Below are 22310 nucleotides of genomic sequence, written 5' to 3' on the forward strand. Positions count from 1 at the left end.
GACGCCTGGGTGGCTCTGTCAGTTAAGCGTCCGACTTTGGCTCAGGACATGATCTCAAGGTTGGTGAGTTCGAGCCCCGCATCGGGCTCTGTGTTGACAGCTCGGAGCCTGGAGCCTGCTTCGGATTCTGTGTCTCCCTCTCTCTCTGCCCCCTCCCCTGCTCATGCTCTGTCTCTCTCTTCCTCTCTCTCAAAAATAAACATTTTTAAAAATTGTATAAATAAGACCCATGATTATTTGAAAAAATCAAATTTTCAAAGATCTCAAGGTCTTTTGTGTAGCAGTCATTTCATCTGTGAGGCGAACTTGGGCCTCTGCACTGCAGAATCTGAGAGATAAGTGTCATTTTTCAAACAGTCATTTGCTATACAAATATTAGTTGTCATCATTAGATTTCTTAAAAGAATTTCTTTATTGTCTTGTATGTTATTTCGAACTTCATATAGTTGTTAGCACATGGTTTCGTACTCAAATGCATTGCATTAATAATTTGTTGTTTTGTCTTTGATTGCTTTCTAAATTTTTGATTCATAATTTTCACTGTTATAAACTGCAAATTATTATAGATTAACTTTATGTTACCCTAATCCTCTTTTCCCTTTATTTAAACTGTGTCTTTATTCCTTTTTTACCTAGTGGGTGAAAAACATCCAGAGTGAGTAGATTTTAGTCTTAGGAGAACAGACAACCTGTGTACAAAAATGTCCCCATCTGTGCAATGAATTAATTCTTATTAAATTGTATTTTGCTTTAGCGTCAGCTCCAACTCTGTCAGTTCTACTCCCTTAGAGTCTAATCAGCTTCCTCCGGATAGTTCTACCTTTAAAGGACAAATGAGAGGTACGTATGCCTTCTAATATGTCCTAAATAAATAGATTATCAACGTCTCTCGCTAAAGTCGTGCACAGAGCTTTATCAAACTGATAAACGTGAAAGGTCTACATAATTAAGGAGCGAGATTCAAAGCTGTGTTCAACAGATCCCCGAGACTGTAAATGATGAGGTTAAGGCCAAAGCAGAGCCAGATATACAAAGAGTCAGAAAAAGATGAAAATATTTGAGTGCCTCTCCTTTGTTGAGTGCCTTCTTTGGAGCGATGCCCGTAATTTTTTTCTCTCCATAACTGTAGCTTGGACTGGTACCTGAAGGAAGTGGATAATGAATGTCATTTCCACATGAAAAGACACACGAGTTCCCAAATATTTCTTGTATTTGCACCGCCTCTTCCTGCGGTCAGGGCTCACGGACAGAATTCACCACCCACTGTTCCACTGGGTCTCTGGAAAAGGCATAATGAGGACCTTTTGTAAAAAGGCACAAGAGAGCAAAAATGGGTTCATAAAGAGCTACTATGTCAGTCAGTCGGTTGGTCTTTTGATTTATAAATTAACAAAAAATTCTTTGGAAGGTACCCCATCGTAGCCTATGTCAGCAGACAAATACTGGATTGAGAGTAAATTACCTCTGAAGACCCAGTGGTTTTACCTCTCCAAGCTCTAATTTACTTACCGACAACCTAAGTTTAATATCTAGCACACAACTGATCTAAAAAATAAGTCAAACTTTCTATGTAAATCATGGAACATAATACCTGACACCAAGTAGTCCTTTAATCACTGTTAGCTCTTATTATCACCCGCAGGATACATAAATTCTCCCCTATAATTAATTCTGTCCATCGTCACTGGCACCCTAGTTTCAAAATAAAGCATGTCCTCTGTGGCTTAGAATCCTGCCCCTGGAGTGTTTCTCTCCTTTAGCACTAGAAATGTATTCACCCCCACCTCTCTCCCTATGGGCTTCTTTTCATTCAGTGAATTCATTGTTATTAATTCATTTCTCAGTATACATTTACTATGTGCCAGGGTCTGTGCAGGGCTCTATGGCTGGTTCAAGTCTCAGCAAGAGCGACCCATCCTTCAGACTGTGTTACTCAAGGTCATCACCATCATTGCCATCATCATCATAGCTTAAATACAATAGTGTAGTTCCTAAATGGTTTCATTTATCACGAGCGTGTTGGCAGATATGTAGAAGTCTCTTCCACCGTATTTTCTGTGATTCCAATTGTGGCAAATGATGTTTTCTCAATTGGTGCGTAATCACAAAAAACCCGTAACGGGAACGCGAAGCTACAGCCGACATTGCCCTGAAGCTACAGCCGACATTGGCTAAAAATTTGCTCCTTCAGGCTCTCATCAAAATAGACTTTAACCATTAAGTTCAGGAAAAAAATATCAAGAAATATCGGAATGAGAGGCAAAACAGCTAGTAGAATGGGGCTCAGTCAGTCAAGCGTCCAACTCTTGGTTTCGGCTCTGGTCATGATCTCATGGTTTCTTGAGTTCGAGCCCCACATCGGGCTCCAGGCTGACAGTGTGGAGCCTGCTTAGGATTCTCTGTCTCCCTCTCTGCCCCTCCCCCACTTCTCAAAATAAATAAATAAATAAACTTAAAAAAACAAAAAAACAGCTAGTAGACGCGAATGCAGAATTGGAGTTTCTAAATTCGACTAACTCAGAATTTGGTTGTCATGCTTGCAGAAACCGCAAAGAGCTATTCCAATATTCAGTAAGCGTATCGGTGGATAAAAATATACAGAGGTGGGGCACCTGGGTGGCTCAGTCGGTTAAGCGTCTGACTTGGGTTCAGGTCATGATCTCACCGTTCATGAGTTCGAGCCCCGCGTGGGCTCCCTGCTGGAGCCTGGAGCCTGCTTCAGATTCTGTGTTTCCTTCTGCTCACACTCTGTGTCTCACTCTCTCTCAAAAATAAATAAATATTAAAAATTAAGAAACAAATAGAGTTAAGATGTGAATAGCTAACACTGTCATTTTCAGATTCATTCTTTCTCGTGTCCTTCCTCAGAGTTCTCCCTTCCTTTCTCAGAAAGGATAAGAAATTCCCCATTAGTTATGACAATTGAGGGCTCCTCTCTACACGTAATTGAGTAGACCAATGTGTGGAGGCATCGCTGTCCCTGGTCCCTTATTCTATTTCAGACCTCTGTCCCTGGCTGTGCATCCTTGTGGGAATGGCACGGCCAAGGGTGGGGTGCAGAGAAATTCAAATAAGTAAAATTACGTATTCTGAATATTCAGTTGCTTCAAAACATTTCATCATTATCCAAAGTTGGGGATACACAGCACTGCTGCTTGGGGGCAGAGCATCTCCATAGGCAACCTGAGCCATCCTGATGGAATTTTAAGGTGATGATTGTATGGAACCCTTCTTGTTCTCCTTCTGCACACATTTCTCCACTAATGACTGTCCGAAAATATGGTGGCCAGAACTGAACACAGTACTGCAGATGTGATCTCTCTTCTGTGTGGATGGCTTGGGCTTTGAAGTCAGACAGAATCTGGGTTCTAATCCAGGCTCCGCTGTTAATGTTGAGTGACTGTGGTCAAGTGTGATGTCTGAGCCTCGGTTTCCTCTTCTGTTAAAAAAAAAAGGCAATAAATGCGGTAAAATGTTACTGTAAAAATAAGTAATGTATTGTTGCATTAACTGTAGACCCCAGCTTTTTTAGAAAAACAAAACAAAACAAAACAAAACTCTGGATCTTCTCATTATGTTGTCTTTGTCTTTACTGAAATTACTCCCTTAATCTACTGAATGACCCAGGACTAAATACAATGCATCTTTCAGGCTAACACTGACTATTCAACTGGCATTTTAAGTATGGTTGTTCATTTATGACTCTTCCAACTTGATTTTATTTTCACACACCTTGCACACATAGATAACATGGTAAATGAAGAAGTAATGTTTAAGAGTTGATGTTCCTCAGTCAGATATGGCGGGTTCGAATCCCAGCTCTATCACCAGCTGTGAGATGATGGTCAAGGTGCCTAAATGGCCCAAGCCTCAGCTTCTTCGTGTGTGAGACAGGCATACGAGGACTATCAACTCGGGACCTACTAAATATTTGGTATGTATCCGCTATTATTTATAAGTACCTTTCAGTATTAAAATATCCTCAGTCTACACCATACTGCATACCTATAGTTAATTTGGAAGGAATGCTGGCTCCTAGACTTCATAGCCTTTTAAAAATGGCCATGAGTCGGGGCGCCTGGGTGGTGCAGTCGGTTAAGCGTCCGACTTCAGCCAGGTCACGATCTCGCGGTCCGTGAGTTCGAGCCCCGCGTCGGGCTCTGGGCTGACGGCTCAGAGCCTGGAGCCTGTTTCCGATTCTGTGTCTCCCTCTCTCTCTGCCCCTCCCCCGTTCATGCTCCGTCTCTCTCTGTCCCAAAAATAAATAAAAAACGTTGAAAAAAAATTTTTTTAAATGGCCATGAGTCACTTACAGGTCTGAGTACATTCATTGCTGCAGCCTAGTCTACTAATAGTCACTAATAGAACCACAAATGAGTTCCTTAATCTCCTCCCAGGCTCGGTTGTTCTCTTGTTATAATCCTACCCATACTGAAGTCTAGTTCACAACCTTCCCTGATGACATTTTTCCCGGTCTGTGTTTCCCGAGCATTTCACGACATTTACACATTCTCCAACACCGATCTCTGCTATGCGTTATCTTTATTTGGGTGATTCTGAATTGGAACATAGGACCATGGAAATAGAAAGCATCATGTGTATTAATATCTCAGTCTTGCCCTGCTTATCATAGGGTACCTGAATCAACTTGACGAGCACCTGAACAAGTGAATGAATCCATGTTCTAGAATTTTGTTTCATTATCTGAATCAAAATAACTGATTTCGGATTTTTGCTTTCTTGTCCTTCTTAGCATTTTCCTAAAGTTTCAACTTATTCTAGATTATCTACTTGGGTCTATTTTATACGTATATTTTATGCCACATTTTGTATTTTATTTTTTTCTTTTCAAGTTTGGTTATATGGTTTTCTTCCTACTTTTGTATATGTATTTTAGATCTAGGGTCATCTGAGAGCTTCCTGCGCAGCTAAATGTGAATTTCTTTGGCTGCCTTTTCTTTCCCCCACAAGTGGGAACATTTATGATTGTATAGGGTTTTTTTTTTCAGAACTGTACATTCCTCTTAGATGATATTTTCTGTTGAGTCTATGCCTGAGAGGGATCTGGGACCTGCTGATGTCTGTGTTCTTTGAAAGACTCCAGTTAGGTTACACACCAGTTAGGCATTGCCACATTATACTCCGGGACAGAGAAGTCCTCCTGGGAAAGAGGCCTCTGGACATAATGTGAGTCTGAGAAGCTAAGAACTGAGGGTCATCTGTGAGGGTATGTGTTACTCGCTCTGAGTTCCCCAGGCTTTCTGCCCAAGAGAAGATTCTACCAGGAACCTCAAGATTCCACTGGAAGCTGGGAAGCAGGAACCACCCTCCCAGAACCTTGTGATGGACCTGTGCTCATTGTCTACTCTAGCCCATCCACCTGGCACATCATTCTCCTTGTCAGTCTCTTCTGTTGGATGTCTCTCTTATCTCTTCATTTCTGTGTGCCTCTCTGTCTCTCCCCTATTTTTCCGCCTTCCTGTCTCCATCTCTATCTCTGTTTCTGTCCCTTTCTCTCCCAACTCTTTAATATCCATACTTTTCTTCCTACATTCCTTTCAATAATATTTTTCCTACCTCTTTTTGCTCTTGTATTTTTTTCAGAGTCTCTAGCCATGGAGTCACGCCAGCCTTTTTATGAACTTCTGAAAAATCTGTTTTCCTAAAGTCTAGAATGCACGTCTGACTGTGCCCACTGTTTCCTTTCTTCACTGTGATGAATTCCAAGATGATTTGGTTTCTCCCAAAGTTCGTATAACTTCTGCTCCAACAGTACGTGTTCTTGTTAGTTAGAACTAAATGCAGAATGGCAATTTTTCTTGCTACTTCCTCCACCCACTATAACATGAAATTGTCAATGAAGAATGTCAGATGTTCTCTTTCCACAGAATGTTTCCAGAGTCGAATCCCTTTCTTACTGTTACCTCTTGCATCTGAGCCGGTCTACATTTTCGCCTACACCTTTTACCTGGCCAGGAATTCTGTCCTACACATCACAGTATTATCGCTTGTGTCTCTCCCTTTTGTCCTCACCTGGATGTTTTCTACCATTCCTTAAATGCATGGTATTTTGTAAATTCTGTGGTTTTTTTGTTTTTTTTGTTTTGGTTTGTTTTGGGTTTTTTTGAGAAACATGATTAGCGTTCTACTGGGGCTATTTCTTGTGAGCAAAAGTTACCTTTTCGTGGTCTTAGTTTTGTCATGAATTTCACGCCTATCCATATTTGGAGATGTTTAATTTCTGGATTATAAGCTACTCGAGGTCAGGAGCCATGTGATATTCATCTTTGTATTTTCAGAGGCTAGAATAGTCTGGAAACATACCCAACATGAGTTTGCTAAACTGACCCGATGTTTGTTTTAGAATTACAGGTTTACACACTCAGATATCACCTCACGCCAGTCAGAGTGGCCAAAATGAACAAATCAGGAGACTATAGATGTTGGAGGGGATGTGGAGAAACGGGGACCCTCTTGCACTGTTGGTGGGAATGCAAATTGGTGCAGCCACTCTGGAAAACAGTGTGGAGGTTCCTCAAAAAATTAAAAATAGACCTACCCTATGACCCAGCAATAGCACTGCTAGGAATTTACCCAAGGGATACAGGAGTACGGATGCATCGGGGCACATGTATCCTAATGTTTATAGCAGCACTCTCAACAATAGCCAAATTATGGAAAGAGCCTAAATGTCCCTCAAATGATGAATGGATAAAGAAATTGTGGCTTATATACACAATGGAATACTACTTGGCAATGAGAAAGAATGAAATATGGCCTTTTGTAGCAACGTGGATGGAACTGGAGAGTGTTACGCTAAGTGAAATAAGTCAGGCAGAGAAAGACAGATACCATATGTTTTCACTCTTAGGTGGATCCTGAGAAACTTACCAGAAGACCATGGGAGAGGGGAAGGAAAAAAAAAAAAAAAAAAGGTTAGAGAGGGAGGGAGCCAAAACATGAGACTCTTAAAAACTGAGAACAAACTGAGGGTTGATGGGGGGTGGGAGGGAGGGGAGAGTGGGTGATGGGTATTGAGGAGGGCACCTGTTGGGATGAGCACTGGGTGTTGTATGGAAACCAATTTGACAATAAATTTCATATTTAAAGAAAAATTACAGGTTTAGTTGACTCCCCCTACCCCATGCACTGTGCATAGACATATAAACACTTGAGGCCTTAAGTGATCTCTGTATCTTCCGAATTTTCCTGAAGACAACCTAATATTTGTGCCACAACTTCTTTCTATAGGCTGTTTTTCATGGTATGTAACATGAGAATTTTGTTGGAATTTTTCTCCCTAGCTTTATACTTTAACTTGGAGAGCTTTTGATCAGCCACTGATAGGAGATTATTATTGAGAAGCATACAGATATTAGTAAATTAATTTTATTCATTAGAATATATATATATATACACAGACATTGACTTTGAGACTCAAGTTAAGTGGCATACTCCAGCCAACATAGCTTATCAAGTAAAAGAACCTACGAGAATTAGGTCTGAGTGGTTCCCAAGCTCCTGAATTTCTTCTTCCAGTACCACGTGCTCCACCTGGCTGACTGGTCAAGCTAACCTTCTTGGCTTGACTACGTAAGGCAAACAAAACTAGAATGAACATCAGCTCTTGGTTCTGCAAGGGAACATTCCCATTGTGATTGGAGGTAGAGTGACTCTTAAAATACGACCCCAATTTGGGAGCAACCATGGCTGCCAATAGGGGCACCATGGTGGCTTCAAGGACAGAATGCATAGCTCTACCCTTCATCTTTGCCATGGCAGACAGAGGGAGAAGATTTAAAAAAAAAATCCAGAAGCAGCTCTCCCACCCTCCCTTCCGCCCCAGCAAGAGGGCAGGAGAGAATGATTCATTCCTCTCTTACCATTTTGATCTTCCCCGGACTATAGTTGTAGTAGCACTATTGCATCAAAATAGTCTCGGACCATTGCTCAAGCAGGCAAGAAAGATATGTTTTATTTTGCTATAATTCAGCCTAATTATTATTTTGGCCTCCTAATCTGCTGGAGTGACAACAACTGAATTGTAGTTATTTTAAGAATTCTGATCTCACTTCCGCCCTTCTCTTGGGGTTGTACCTGTTTCTGGGACATAAATAGTACTGAGGTTGGGGTTTGACAGCATTATGGTCTATCTCTTCCTCCTTGTCTTTGGCCCATATCAGCCTCTGGTGACACGTCTGTCACTCATCTGGTCCTTCGGCAGCAGCCCGCGTCAGTGACGGCGCAAGTGCATATTTTCAACCACTTTTATTCAACTAACATTCATGGAGTGCCCATTGTATACAAGGCATAACATGGATTCAGTCCTTCAAATATGAGACAGATGGGGCAGAGGAAGGTTGCCTTCTCCACACCGCATGCCGGACCCATGGGTGGGGAGGAGCACTGGGGACGAAGACCAGTGTCGCTATAAGAATGCAGAGTGAGGAGGGGAGGGGCCCATGAAAGGTTGAGTCTAACATGTGTAGGGCAGAGCAAGTAGACGAGGAGAAGGCTCACCGTCTTTACCTTAAAGATAATGAAAGCCACGGAATGGTTTTAAGCCTAGACTAGTATGTTTGGACTTCAGCTGCTGAAGTCTCACTCTGGCTGCACGCACAGCCATTGTTTAGGAGAAGATGAACATTAGTTAGGAGGTCATTACAGTTATCTACGCAGGAAGCGGTGGTCTGTTAAAGAGAATGGAGAGTGGCAGATACTTCAGGATGAAATATGCGGGATGGTATTGATGTGTACAAAGATGGGGGAGGGGGAGGAGGTCCATTGGGAATCAGTCCTCCATTGTGCGCTTTTTCTCTTCCGGAAGTCATGCCAAGGGCTGCACACAACCCAACAAACAAGCACAGGAAGTTGGTGACTTAAAGTCTAGGAAGGAAATATGACATATGTTATAAAAATAGCCGACATTTATTGACATTTAAGAAGTTCTAAGAGCTTTGCGTACATTAATTCACTTGGTTCTTAAATGAACCTAAAAGGATGATATTAGGATAGTAATATCCATTTTATAAATGAGGGGAAAAAAACAAAACAACAGGAAGTGGGTAATCAAGTCAGGCCTCACTCCAGAATTCAGACACTTCAGCCATCAGGGCGGAAGTGTGTTCAGATTGGGGTGGCATAAAAAAAAAGAAAGAGTTCATTCAACCCTGGCTGAGGGACTGAGGATCAGTGAGAAAAGCCTTCATGGGGTAAGAAACCTTGGAGTCCACTCTTGAAAGAGAAGTGAGTGGGTATTCCACAGGGAGGGCCAGTGGCATCTGAGCTAAAAAAAAACGACTACATGAGTTCACAAAACCATTGGTCTAAGCCACATTTTTGAACGATACAACGGGAACAAATAAAAAGCAAAGTGGTAGGAGACAGAGACTCCCAATTCGATTTACCTCTGATTGCTGTGCGTGTTTGGGTGAGTCACAGAGTTCTCAGTAAGTGAAGAAGTTTTTGAAGATTAATGAGGTTGACCACGGTAACAATGAACCAGGAGCTAGAGGTCTAAATAATCTCCTTCATTATATTTAAATAATATCAGAGGAAAGAGGAGAAGAGGGGAAATATTTAGATAAATGTGACTTTCGAGATCATAGCTGTTACATTAGGGTATATTAATTCACCACTCTAAGGATTGGCAAAGTCCAGAAGAGTAGGGAAAAGTCTTCAAATTCACTTCACTAGACTGTATTAGTTTACTATCTCCTGAACGTTAGCAGGCATTAGCTTTGGCTCTATGGAGCCCAGTGAATGTTGTAGTACCATTTGGACAGGATTCAATTATTTATTAATTGAATTTCTCCCCTGACACATGACAATGTGAACCGCATGTAGTGATGTGGAATCAAGGTGCACATGAGAAGTTAATTCGAAGGAATGAAAGACATTTAATCTGCCTTCCTCTTCCATTGATGATCCCATCATCCTTTTCCCAACACTGTGGTTTTAAGGGAGACTCTTTTGGCCTTTCCTTCCATTTCCTCCAAATCTGCATTCTAGTTCTGAACACACTACTGTCGTCTCTTATTGGAGGATACCAGGTACCTGTAAAATGCCAGGTAGAAGGACCTTTCTCAGACAGGGCTCGTTAGGTTTGACTTCTTTTGCACTTTATTCCCTCACTTTCTGTCTCCTCAAATTCCAGTCATCTCCTCAGGAGATTGTCCTTGACCTTCCCTCTGAAGCAGCCCATAAACTCCGTCTCCAGGGCTTTGTATCATGGCTTTCATGGGCCTGGGCACTTTTGCCTTTGTGGTCCCTTCTCCCATAAAAACATATTTAAAAATTATATTTTACCACTGCATTAACGTAAAGACAAAGACATAGTATATAATGTCTTTGACCTAGAAGTTTATCTTATTTTAAAATAAAGCATTAGGTAGTCAGTGCCATGATGTCAGAGAATCCATTACCTTCGTCACTGTTCCATTGCCCACACTCTAGAAGAATATATACCACATTATAGTCTTCTTTTTAAAGTTTTTAGAAGTTTTTTTTTTTTTTTAATTTTAAATTGTAGTCTTAATAAATGCTTCCTGGATGAATCAATGAATGAACAACTTTCTCTCTTTTTTTGAGTTTCTTCCTTTGGCTTCTACAACGACTGTTTTTCAGTCTTTTCTTTTCCCTCCTTTTTGTCTCCTCTTCTTCTGTCTTCTCTTTAAACATAGTCTTGGTCTCTCTCCAGAGTTCCAGACTCACACTTTTGCTGGATATTTTCACATGGTTCTCTTCATGGTCCTCTCAACATATATAAAACAAACTCACCGGTTTCTCTGACTCTCCTTAATGTTATTATTACTATTATCATCATCGTTTTCATGATTATTGTTATTGACATCTCCATAATGGTAGGGCCATCATTGTCTTTTGATTCATTCCCGGTAGATAGAAATCATCTTCAGATTCCCTTTCTACCAGGTCCAATTTGTGCCCAGATCGTGCTAATCCTGCTCTTACCATTTCAGGTATATCGTCTTCACCTTCACATTGACACTGTCCTTGCTGTTGACCTTCAGTAAGCCTTGCTGGTACAAGCACACCAGCTCCCAACCAGTCTCTGTGTCTCTTGTCTTTCCCTTCCCTATTCTAGTAGCCACACTTCTTTCTAGAAAGTCCTCTTGGTTAAAACACTTGGTCGATGCCCATAGCCTACAACAAAGTCAATTCTAAACCCCTTAATTTGATACTCAGTATCTTGGCTTCAACTTACATGTTTAGCTTTATTTCCACCACTTACAAAGACCCTCTGGTCCTGCCACCCCGCACTATTCTATAGTTCCTAAAAATGGATACTATAATTTTCTGCATTCTTTTTCCAAACTATTCTTTTTGCCTAGAAAGCGACTCCCCTCCCATGACATGTGTGCATCTTAATGCTTCACAAGAGCACAGAACTCTAACAGATCTTAATTTTGCACTTAGATCTTAATTTTGTGCCCCTCCCTGGTACTAACACAGGGTTAGTACTAACCCGAGGTTACACAGAGGAGGAGATTGGTAGATGTTTATTCAGTTAAACTTAAAATGAACGAAAGGAAAGTAAACATAAGGGCATTAGTTTTTACCATGGTATCATATTTCATGTCAAAAGATGATAATTTTAACTTTTTAAGAAGAGTAAAAGCAATAACCAAACTGCAATAGTCAATTCAGGCGAATCTACTTACATCGGTATCATTCTGTATCAGAATAACATAAGCTGTACAACCATTTAGCATGACAAACTCAGGCAAAGCTAATTTCAACGTGGATGAATATTTCCATTTCAGAGTCTTAATTTAATCAATCTGAGTAAATTAATCAGAAACATCTGCTTTGTGTCAAGAAATGCCTCGATCAGTAAACCAGCTTTAATGAGACAAGCAACTAATTATATTATACCTCTAATACAAGACAAGGAAAGGTTAGGGTACATTAGGAATAATGGGCTTTTGTGTAAGAAAACACAGATAATGTGAAATGATCATTCAACCATCTAAGGATGTGGCCATGAACTTTAGGATAAAAGGTATGATACATTCCTCTTCTTGTTACACCTGAAGTTTTCTTATTTTATAGAAAAAACAAAAACAAGGTGTTTTTGGTGGAAATTTTGGATAGCACAAGCAGGTAAAACTAAGAAAACGAGAAGAAGAATAATCCCACCACCCAGAGAAAAATCACTTTTTACATTTTGTCATAGAAATGTCTAGTCATTGTTTTGTTTTGCCTTTGTATGTGTGTGCATGCGTGTGTGTGTGTTGTACACGTGTTGTGTGTGTATGCGTGCATTTGTGAGATCATATAGTCTTTTGTGTGTATAATGGAATTTAGATCATAACGTACATAATATTTTTAACTTCCTTATTCTTTGACAAGATGCTATGACATTAAATATTCTTCTATAACATTATTTTCAATAGGTGAATAATAATCCATTTCATTACTGTGCTATTCCCAGAATATTTTGGTCTTTGACTGTTATAAACAGTGCTTTGAAATGAATCTTATACTACATTTTATATACACACTAATTTTTTTAAATCACTTTTAGGTAAATTCCCACGAGTGGTGTAGCAGGACCAGAGATCTACAAAATATTAAGTCTTTTGTGAGTATAGTCGAACTTGGCACAGATCTCTTATAACAAATCACATTAACATGAGCATTCTCACAATCTTATCAATAATGATAGGAAAATATTTTACAGGTAAGACTGAGTTATTAATATGCTTATGCATCGTTTGTGTTTCTTCTTTTGTGAGCTTATGTGTATATCATTTGAACATTTCTGACTGAAGCCATTTTTCTTTTTCTTTTTTCTTTCTCTTTTTTAAAATGTTTAGAGAGAGAGAGAGCGAGAGCAGGAGCCAGCGAGAGGCAGAGAGAATCCCAAGCAAGATCTGTGTTGTCAGTGCAGAACCCTACACAGAGCTCGACCCCACCAACCATGAGGTCAAGACCTGAACCAAAACCAAGAGTCGGAAGCTTAACCCACTGAGCCACCCAGGCGCCCCTCTTTGCCTTCTTTATTTTGAAGGACGCTTCATATTCTTTTCATTAAGAAATATTTTCAATAAGTATAAAGACTAATATAAAACACATTTAAAGATACCACATACCTTTTTTTTTAATGTTTATTTATTTTGAGAGAGAGAGTGTGTGCAGGGGAGGGGCACAGAGTGAGGAAGAGAATCCCAAGCGGGCTCCACACTCAGCACAGAGCCTGATGCGGGGCTCGATCTCAGGAACTGTGAGATCATTACCTGAGCTCAAATCAACAGTCTGATGCTTAACCGACTGAGCCACCCAGGGGCTCCGAATCTATCATCTACCTTTATTAAATCTCAAGAATTTTCCATACTTATTCCAGTCCTTTTTTTTTTTTTTTAATCTCTAACAGATTACGCATAAAGTGTCAACCTCCATTCTGAGACAATCACCTCTTACCACGTGATGGGAGTCATATTACTTCGCTTGTTCCTGTGTGCTTTTGATTATTATTGCAGTTGTAGGTATTTATACTTACAAATTACAAAGCTCAGACTGATAATATATATCGTCAGTGATGGATCTGACTCATTAGTGTGGAATTTAAAGTTCTATATCTATGTTTATAAATGAAATTGGTTTATACAAACTTTTTCTTATGCTTTCATTTTCTGGTTTTGATATTAAACTTATACTAGCCCCATAATTAAGGTGGCTGCATTTCCTCCCCTTTTTGCTGTCAAATCTTTTGTTTAAGAAAAAGATTGTTGGGGCACCTGGGTGGCTCAGTTGGTTAAGCGTCCAGCTTTGGCTCAGGTCACGATCTCGCGGTCCGTGAGTTCGAGTCCCGCGTCGGGCTCTGTGCTGACAGCTCGAAGCCTGGAGCCTCCTTTTGATTCCGTGTCTCCCTCTTCCTCTGCCCCTCCCCTGCTCATTTTCTCTCTCTCTCAAAAATAGATAAACACTAAAAAAAATAAGAAAAGAAGAAATGGATTATTTGTTCCTTGAAGTTTTGATAACAATTTACCTACAATATCAAGTCTCTGTTTCATCTATAGCTATATTCTTCCAGCATTTGAAATATTATTTATCCCTTTTCTCTCTTTTCCTTCATAATAGTTGTTATGTTATTTTCAGTTTATTTGGGATATTACCTTTTTATCTGTCCTGTATGTTGCAAATATTTTTTTCTAATCTGTCACTCAAGTATCAATTTTTATGGTGTTTTTTCATTTAAACAATTTTTAAATTTATATCTTTTTTATATTCATTCATTTAAAAGTACTTATATATCTTCTTGTGCTATTTATTTAGTTTTTGAATGTAAATACATAGTTTCTTATCAGGAAAATTTTCAACAAATTGCAAGTGACTATTGATGTTTTCCAGCCCAATTAAATTACTTGAAATCCACCTTTTAGCACACATTGCCAAAATTCAACCATGGCAACTTTTTCATTTTCAAGTTCTCCCTGGGTTTCCCTGGGCTCCCCTGGAATGAGTGGATGTTCTAAATGATACCCATGAACCTGAGTCAGCAGGGAAAATGGCTAAGCGCTGACAGGTAGAGAACTCACCAGAAGGATATTTGTTTTTGTTTTTGTTTTTTTAATTTTTTTTTTAACGTTTATTTCATTTTTGAGACAGAGAGAGACAGAGCATGAATGGGGGAGGGTCAGAGAGAGGGAGACACAGAATCTGAAACAGGCTCCGGGCTCTGAGCTGTCAGCACAGGGGCCCAGTGCAGGGCTCGAACTCACGGACCACAAGATCGTGACCTGAGCCGAAGTCGGCACTCAACCGACTGAGCCACCCAGGCGCCCCCATGGATATTTGAATATACATCAAAGATCCCTGAGGCAGAAGTTACAGAGTTGGGAGTTCCAGTCAAGGCCCAGATAGAGGACAAGGCTGAAGCTTAGAAAATCAACACCCACTGCAAGCTGATATAGGTCAAGTCCGGAGACAAACCAGCAAGCTCCCTGGAGAGGTCCCCATAGTTGCCCAGGGGGAGAGAATTGGCAATGGTTTACTTTCACTGAAGGAACTACAGTAACCTGGAGGTCGGAGATTCCTCCTTCCACCTGGGGCCTCACACAAAGGGGTGGGGGAGAGACATGAGAGACATGAGAGACAGCCTTTGGACTTAAGTGAGAATTTACCCAAGAGAGACATTTAACTAAAAGTGACTGAATTATCTCAAGGCGGCAAGATTAAGAGTCTTGCCATGAAAGGAAATGGAAGCTTCTGAGTTAAATTAAGTTCAGTGACAAAGAAATAACAAAAGTTAGATATTTGCCCTAATGAATATTTAGTCCATGAAGTCATACAGGTTGTACCAGATAGGAAGTCTTTCTTTATTGGAAACAAATTTTATGGTCTTTGCAGCTCATCAAGACAACATGGCAATCCTCAAATATTTCTTTTTCAAAAAATATTTATTGAGCAGCTAATAAGTATGATAGTTTGTGTCCTCCAGAAAATTAGTGAAATGAGATCGGCAGAGGAATAAATAGTGGCCTGTGATAGGTTCTACAGAAGAGAATGCTATTTGAGCATAAGGGAAAAGGTAGTTAAACCCTAAGGAAAGAGGTGTTATTTGGGGAAACCATCTGAAAGGATGTGACATCACTTCAGCTGAGGAGAAGAAGAAAAAGAAAAAGAAGAAGAAGGAGGAGGAGGAGGAGGAGGAGGAGAAGGAGGAGGAGAAGGAGAAGGAGGAGAAGGAGAAGGAGGAGGAGGAGAAGGAGGAGGAGGAGGGGGAGGAGAAGAAGGAGAAGGAGGGGGAGGAGAAGGAGAAGAAGAAGGAGGAAGAGGAGGAGGAGGAGGAGAAGAAGAAGAAGAAGAAGGAGAAGAAGGGGGGAGGAGGAGGAGAAGAAGGAAGAGGAAGTGGAAGAGGAAGAAAAAGAAGAAGAGAGTTCATGGTTAGCCAGCGGACTGAAGAGCGGTGGAGCTCATTCCAACCAGAGGAAAGGGCATATACAAGCAATGGGAGGAGAAGCAGAGGCGGGGCTGGGTGGGAGGTGGGTGACGAGGACCTGCGACGGAGCCCAGCGATCCAAGAGTGAGCGAGGTGCCCGCAGAGGCACACGCGGTCACGTGGACCGTGGCGCTGCCAGGGAGGAGGCTTCGAGAAGACAGACAGGTAAGCGCAGCGCAGATCGTACGAATAAAGCAGCCTTGGGAGGTTGGGAGTCAAATAGGGGGCGTCGTGAGCAAATACGGGGGGGGGGGGGTGCGGGGGAGGGGTTGGGAAGGGTGCCTCAGGTGCACCGATGCTCCGTGTGGCCTTCTTGCTACTGGGCCGAAGCAAGGCATCACCTCTGAAACAAGTACAGGTCGCTTTCAACGTGCTGCCTTCATTCCCTTGCCCCTCACTGATTTTGGCATGAGTCTTTCGCAGTCAGACCTTGCTTTGTTTCCAAAAATGCCCTTTCTTAGGTCCCTTTGGCTAATTACAGTTTATACTGAACAGTTATGCATGGTTTTGTGTGTGTGTGTTTGTGTGTGTGTGTGTGTTTTTTCATATTTGTTTCGTTTGTTTTGTTTTTCTTTAAAAAAAATTTATTTTTACATTTATTTCTTTTTGAAAGACAGAGCACAGGTGGGGGAGGGGAAGAGAGAGAATGAGACACAGACTCCGAAGCAGGCTCCAGGCTCTGAGCTGTCAGGAAGGACAGAGCCCCACGTGGGGCACGAACTCACAAGCCGTGAGATCATGACCTGAGCCGAAGTCGGCCGCTCAACTGACTGAGCCACCCAGGCGCCCATGTTTGTTTCTCTTCTAGTGTTCAGCTTCAAGAGATTTCAACCTACTTCTTAGCCTTTGGGTGGTTTTGAGGCTCTAAAGTTTCAGTTTCCTACTTTCTACAGAGTCGGGAAAAGATCCCAAATACTAGGAACACAGTGGATGGAGAGGTTTCGTTTCTAAAATAGAGACCAGTTGGAAAACTGTCAAAAATGCTGGTGGAGACTTTGTTCCGTTCTCAGAGTCTCATATCTCAGAGACAAACATTTACCAACTGCAGTCCGTGTGTGCTGCAAGGTGCCTGGAGACTCTGAGAATGTTTGCAGTCTTTTCTTCACGTGTTTTTTCCCTGAGAAGTATATCATCTTAGCTAAAGGGAAGGCAGGCTAGAACAGATGAAGGTTAAAAAAAAAAAAAAAAACATTTCTCAAGGCACCGCGAGGAGGGAGGGAGTGGTTGAGAGTCACAAAGGAGTTGCCTTGTCTGGTGTGGAACAAAGCCCAATGAAAGGACAGCTTGCTTTCTCTTGAGTATGGCAGGAAACTTCATTTGTTTTTGAGACTCCTCTGAACCGGAATTTGAAAAGAACTCTGGCTACCAGGCCTAAAGCGTACCTTTGTACTTTGTGTAATAAGAGCTTACAAAAGAATGTAAAACAGTAAGCAGAGGAGATGTTAAAAGCTCAAAAGTATTTTGGGGCAATTTAGAAAACCACTTTATACGTAAAGGTCGTTCCTCGACACTGGATATACTCAGAAATTATCCAGGTATCAAAGTATTTACTTACATGGGGATTCTCTTTCCTACCTGCCAGCATTTGCAGAATGTCCTGAGTGGACTCCGTGAAATTTCTTACTGTTTTCAAATCAGATCTTTTACCTTGTCCTACTGATGGTTCCCAAACTTTGCGCTGCAAAGAATTTGCAGACCAGGCGTTAGAGAGAGAGCAAGTCAACTCCCGTGAGTAAGTGGAAACGTGTCGAGCTTACCAAAGGGATCCCCTGCCCGTGTGGGTCGCAGGCACACCAACCACGTTAAGGTATGTGACAGTCTTGAGAAGACTCCATGCAACCCATATGGAAGCGATTCCTGTTGAAAACAAAGTCTCCTTCAGTCCATCCATTGATTTGAACTCGTGCTAAATAGTAACGAGCTTCCCACATTATCAGTCTCTTGGCGAATCATTAAATTTCAGCATATTTGATCTGGGTGTCTACCAGTTTATTGGTAGTGACTTGTAGGGTCCCCCCCCCCAATAGATCTGCCCTTGTCCTCAGAGACAGTGACTTTGGTTTAAAATTGTTTTTGAATTAAAAAAATTTTAATTACGTCGCATGGCCCCCCGCATGCGATTAAGCTAAGGATTTTGAGAGGGGTAAGCCTGGATTTTCAGGATGGTCCTTAAATCCAATGACCGGTGTCCTCCTAAGAGGGAGGAAAGGAGGAGACAGCGCGACCCCATGGTAGGAATCGGGGTGATGCAGACACAAGCCAAGGAATACTGGCGGGTGCCAGGAGCAGGAAGAGGCAAGGAACAGGTTCTCCTCTGGAGCCTCTAGAAGGCGGAGGCCCCAGGGGCTCCTTCATTTTGGACTTCTGGTCTCTAGAACTGGGAGAGAGTGAATCTGTTGCTTCAAGTCCCAGTGTGTGTGCTAATCTGTTACAGTAACCGTAGGAAACTGATGGAGGTCTTGTCTTACAGGTGAGGAAGCGGAGACCCAAGGAGGTCACGGCTCAAGTCGTACAACCACTTGGGACGGAGGCAGAGCCGCCACCATGGGCCGCCTCTGTACCTCGAGCTCAGGTCAGCACCGGAAGTACGCCCATCCTACCTGACCCTCCTCCCATCTTCCCTTCACCCATCCACCCACTCCGGACACAATTGGTCTTTTGCACTTCTCTTAGATCTCGTGACACAAGCTGTCCAGGTTGCCTACTTTCTCTGACCTGGTTTTGTCTCTCTGTGGTTTTGTTTTGTTTTGTCTTTTGCTTTTGTGTCTGGTTGTTTCCGCACCCACCTGGCATGGCTGACCCCAAAGACTGCGCCCTCTACTTCACCCTCTAAGAGTATCGCTCAGTGCCGTCACTCCAGGCCCAGCTGGCAGGGACCTCCAGTGCTGTTGTGTGGTTACAGCCTTGACCTCCCCAAGCTCTTAACCCGGGTTCACAACTGGTGACTGGATGGCTGGTTCTACGGGGATGGCCCCTGGCATCGCGACTGTAATGTCAGAACCAGAACCCGATCTCACTGGCAGATCCATGCAACCAAAGACTAAAGAGTACCTAGAGAATAATGCCAAGCTTCTTTTGCTTTCATTTTTAAAACAGTTTTTTAAAAATATTTTTGTTTATTTTTGAGAGAGAGAGAGAGAGAGACAGGGCACAAGTGGGGGATAGGCAGAGAGAGAGGGAGACACAGGATCTGAAGCGGGGTCCAGGCTCTGAGCCATTAGCACAGAGCCTGATGCGGGGCTCGAACTCACCCACGAACCATGAGATCATGACCTGAACTGAAGTCGGATGCTCAACCGACCGAGCCATCCAGGCGCCCCTGTTTTCCTTTCAGTTCTGCCTTCGTATGTCTCTCACATAAATTCCTCATATTAATTAACATATTGCTGCTGTAACAGATTACCACAAACTTGATGGCTTAAATCACCCGTATTTGTTATCTCGCAGTTCCAGAGCACAGAATTTGGACACGTCTCACTGGACTAAAATCCCAGTGACATGAGGATGCTCCTAAAACATCTCCCATCATGCAGCTGAATTTGCCCTCGCTCAGGTAGGCCGTTGACCCAGCGTTTTCTCATGTCGTTCACCCTCCTGGCTTACCCAGTCCTCTTTTCCCAAAACTCGCTAAACTGTTACCCTGTCTTTGCGGATTTCCCCAAATCTCCACCAAACCCTGCACAGCCAACTGCTTGTCTGTATAGTACTTATTCCTTCGTACTGTGGCTGTTGGGTTATGTGTTTCTTTCAAAGTTTGACAGCGCAATGTTCATCCATTCTCTATCCATCCTACACATTGTTCACCACCCACTATTTGCTTAAATTAAGAGCAATACGGGATCTGTCTCTGTCTCTCAAAAATAAATAAACATTGAAAACAAAATTTTAAAAAAGCGGGGTAGGAGGGCACCTGGGTGGCTCAGTCAGTTAAGCGTCTGACTTCAGCTCAGGTCACGATCTCACAGCTCGTGAGTTCGAGCCCCGCGTCGGGCTCTGTGCTGACAGCTCGGAGCCTGCAGCCTGCTTTAGATTCTGGGTCTCCCTCTCTCTCTGCCCCTCCCCTGTTCAGGCTCTGTCTCTCTCTGTCTCTCGAAAATAAACAAACATGGATAAAACGTTTTTTTAAATGAGGAACAAGATGGATAAAATGGGATCCTGGCTTTCAAGGAGAACGTAGCCCCTTAGAGGACGTTGACCAGTGATCAGACCCAATTCATGGTTCCGGTTTTCAAATATGAAAACGAATTGTTGGCAGCCCAGAATCCAAAGGAAGTAATTCTGGGAGGGGTCGTCACAAAGGCTTCATCAACTCTGCTATTTAATCTGGTTCCTAGGTTTAAAAAAACAAAAACAAAAACAAAAACAAAAAAACACAAGAAATACTGGACACAATTGCAGTAAAAAGACATGTCTCTCCTGTCCGTATTCCCAACAGCTAAGAGGTCTTTGTTAAATTACATGTCGAATGGAGAGAGTTTGCAGACTCCGAGGGCACGCAGGGGGTGGCCGTTGAGTGGGAACACAGCCCGAATGAAATAACAGGTGCACAAGGGAGCTTTTCAAAAGGCAGGGCTTGGCACCATTAGAAATGCAGGCTGCAGACCCCCCGCGGTGTGTGTGTGTGTGTGTGTGTGTGTGTGTGGTGAGGGGGGTGGGGGGGGGTGCGACGGAACTGCAGGATCCTGGGCCCCTCCGGGCTCACCGCACATCCGAATCTCTGGGGGTCAGGCCCGCGAATGGGGCTGTGTGCTGCGTTCGCACACGTTCCAGTCCTGCAGCCACTGAGCTACACAGAGAAGACAGGGTTGAGAATGTAGAGTGAAATGGGAAGGAGGTTTAAGGAGCCCTAAAGAAAAGATACGGTTTCATTGGACAAATACCCAGGGAGCAGCGATGATGCCTTGGGCACTGTTTTGGGTGAATAGGGAACGAAGAGGCTCTGATGTGGAGAAGTGTACCGCCTGGGGTGGGGGGTGGGGGGTGGATTGCATAAAACAGGGGCCAGAGAGCAGGATCAGCTTGTTGGGCAAGGGTTCCGTGAAGGACCTCAGACGTGTGGCCCGAGGAGTGTGACAAAGCCGGCATGTGAAGTGGGGGGGAAGGAGAGTCACCCAAGAAAGAACGAGGACAGCAGCCTGGGGTCCGGAAGGGCTCAGCCGGCAGGAAGGGCAGCGTGGAGGTCAGCCCCGGGCTCAAACCCAGAGAGGACGGAGCAAAGTGAAGCGAGGTGGGGCTGGGGACGTAGGTAGGAGATGATGTCATCAGGGCTCTGGGTGACTGACCGTCGCGGTTCGTGGGGATGAGTGGTGTCCCGGGGCCCCGGGCTTCACTAACACCAAGGAAGTCCCAGGCAAACCAGTCCCTGGCCCAGGGACAGTCCCCAGAGGCCATGGTGAGATTTGCAGTACGAGAGCAAGGGGCTTAAGTTAGAGGGTTTTAGGTAGGCTCAGAATCTGATAGGATTTCCATTTCCAAGGGCCGCTTAGTCTTCTAGGTGGAAGGTCGATGGGGGAAGGGGCAGCCAGAGAGAGCAGTCTTCTAGGATTCGAGGCCCTGAGGTCAGATTGTTGTAGGATTTGGTGGTGGGGAGAGAGACGGACAGAGGCGAACAGGTTCAAGATGCATTTTGAAAGTAGAAAGAAAAGTTGCCAGTTCCTTACAAGGGAGAATGAGGCAGAAGGGAAGAAGTTCTTTTTCTTTTTTTAATTTTTTTAAAATGCTTATTTATTTTTGAGAGAGAGATGAGACAGAGCATGAGGTGGGGGAGGGTCAGAGAGAGGGAGACACAGAATCGGAAGCAGGCTCCAGGCTCCGAGCTGTCAGCCCAGAGCCCGATGCGGGGCTCGAACCCACAAACCGCGAGATCACGACCTGAGCCAAAGTTGGACACTTAACCGACTGAGCCACCCAGGCGCCCCGACCAGTATCTGCCTCAAAAACTCTCCTTCGTCTTCACCCTTCCAGCCTTGAAGGAAAGACGAGGGACTGTAGTGAGAACTCACACCTTCCTGCAAAGCGGAGCCTTTCCTGTGTGGTGCCAGGCTGGGGCTGAATGACAGAACGCTGAGCCTGCGTGCATGTGTTTTATGGAGCCTCAAATGATCCCTCTTCTGATGTAAGATTTCATCAGTTTGCACAGAAAGAAAATAGGAGGAGCCCGTCCAAAACTATATGCCTTCAAAGGCCAACCTCATAGTACCAAAAAAACAAAACAAAAAAAAACTCCATCACCTTCTGGAACAGCTGGCATTCTAGATTCAGTTCAAATGACCCACATGTGTCCAAAAGGATTCCTCAAGGTGAAGTTGTTTCTCTGTTGAAAGTGATTCTTTTTTTTTTTTTTTAA

General features: G+C 43.0%; 1 long non-coding RNA gene across 1 annotated transcript; it reads left to right on the forward strand.

Moving 5' to 3' along the window:
- The first annotated feature begins 751 nt into the window (after positions 1–751).
- Positions 752–19763, forward strand: LOC131494482 (uncharacterized). Its single transcript, XR_009253433.1, has 3 exons — positions 752–840; positions 18435–18536; positions 19412–19763. It is a non-coding gene; the product is annotated as an uncharacterized LOC131494482 (long non-coding RNA).
- The last annotated feature ends 2547 nt before the right edge of the window (positions 19764–22310 follow it).

This window comes from Neofelis nebulosa, chromosome 14 (genome assembly GCF_028018385.1).
Source record: "Neofelis nebulosa isolate mNeoNeb1 chromosome 14, mNeoNeb1.pri, whole genome shotgun sequence".
NCBI classification, from domain to species: domain Eukaryota; kingdom Metazoa; phylum Chordata; class Mammalia; order Carnivora; family Felidae; genus Neofelis; species Neofelis nebulosa.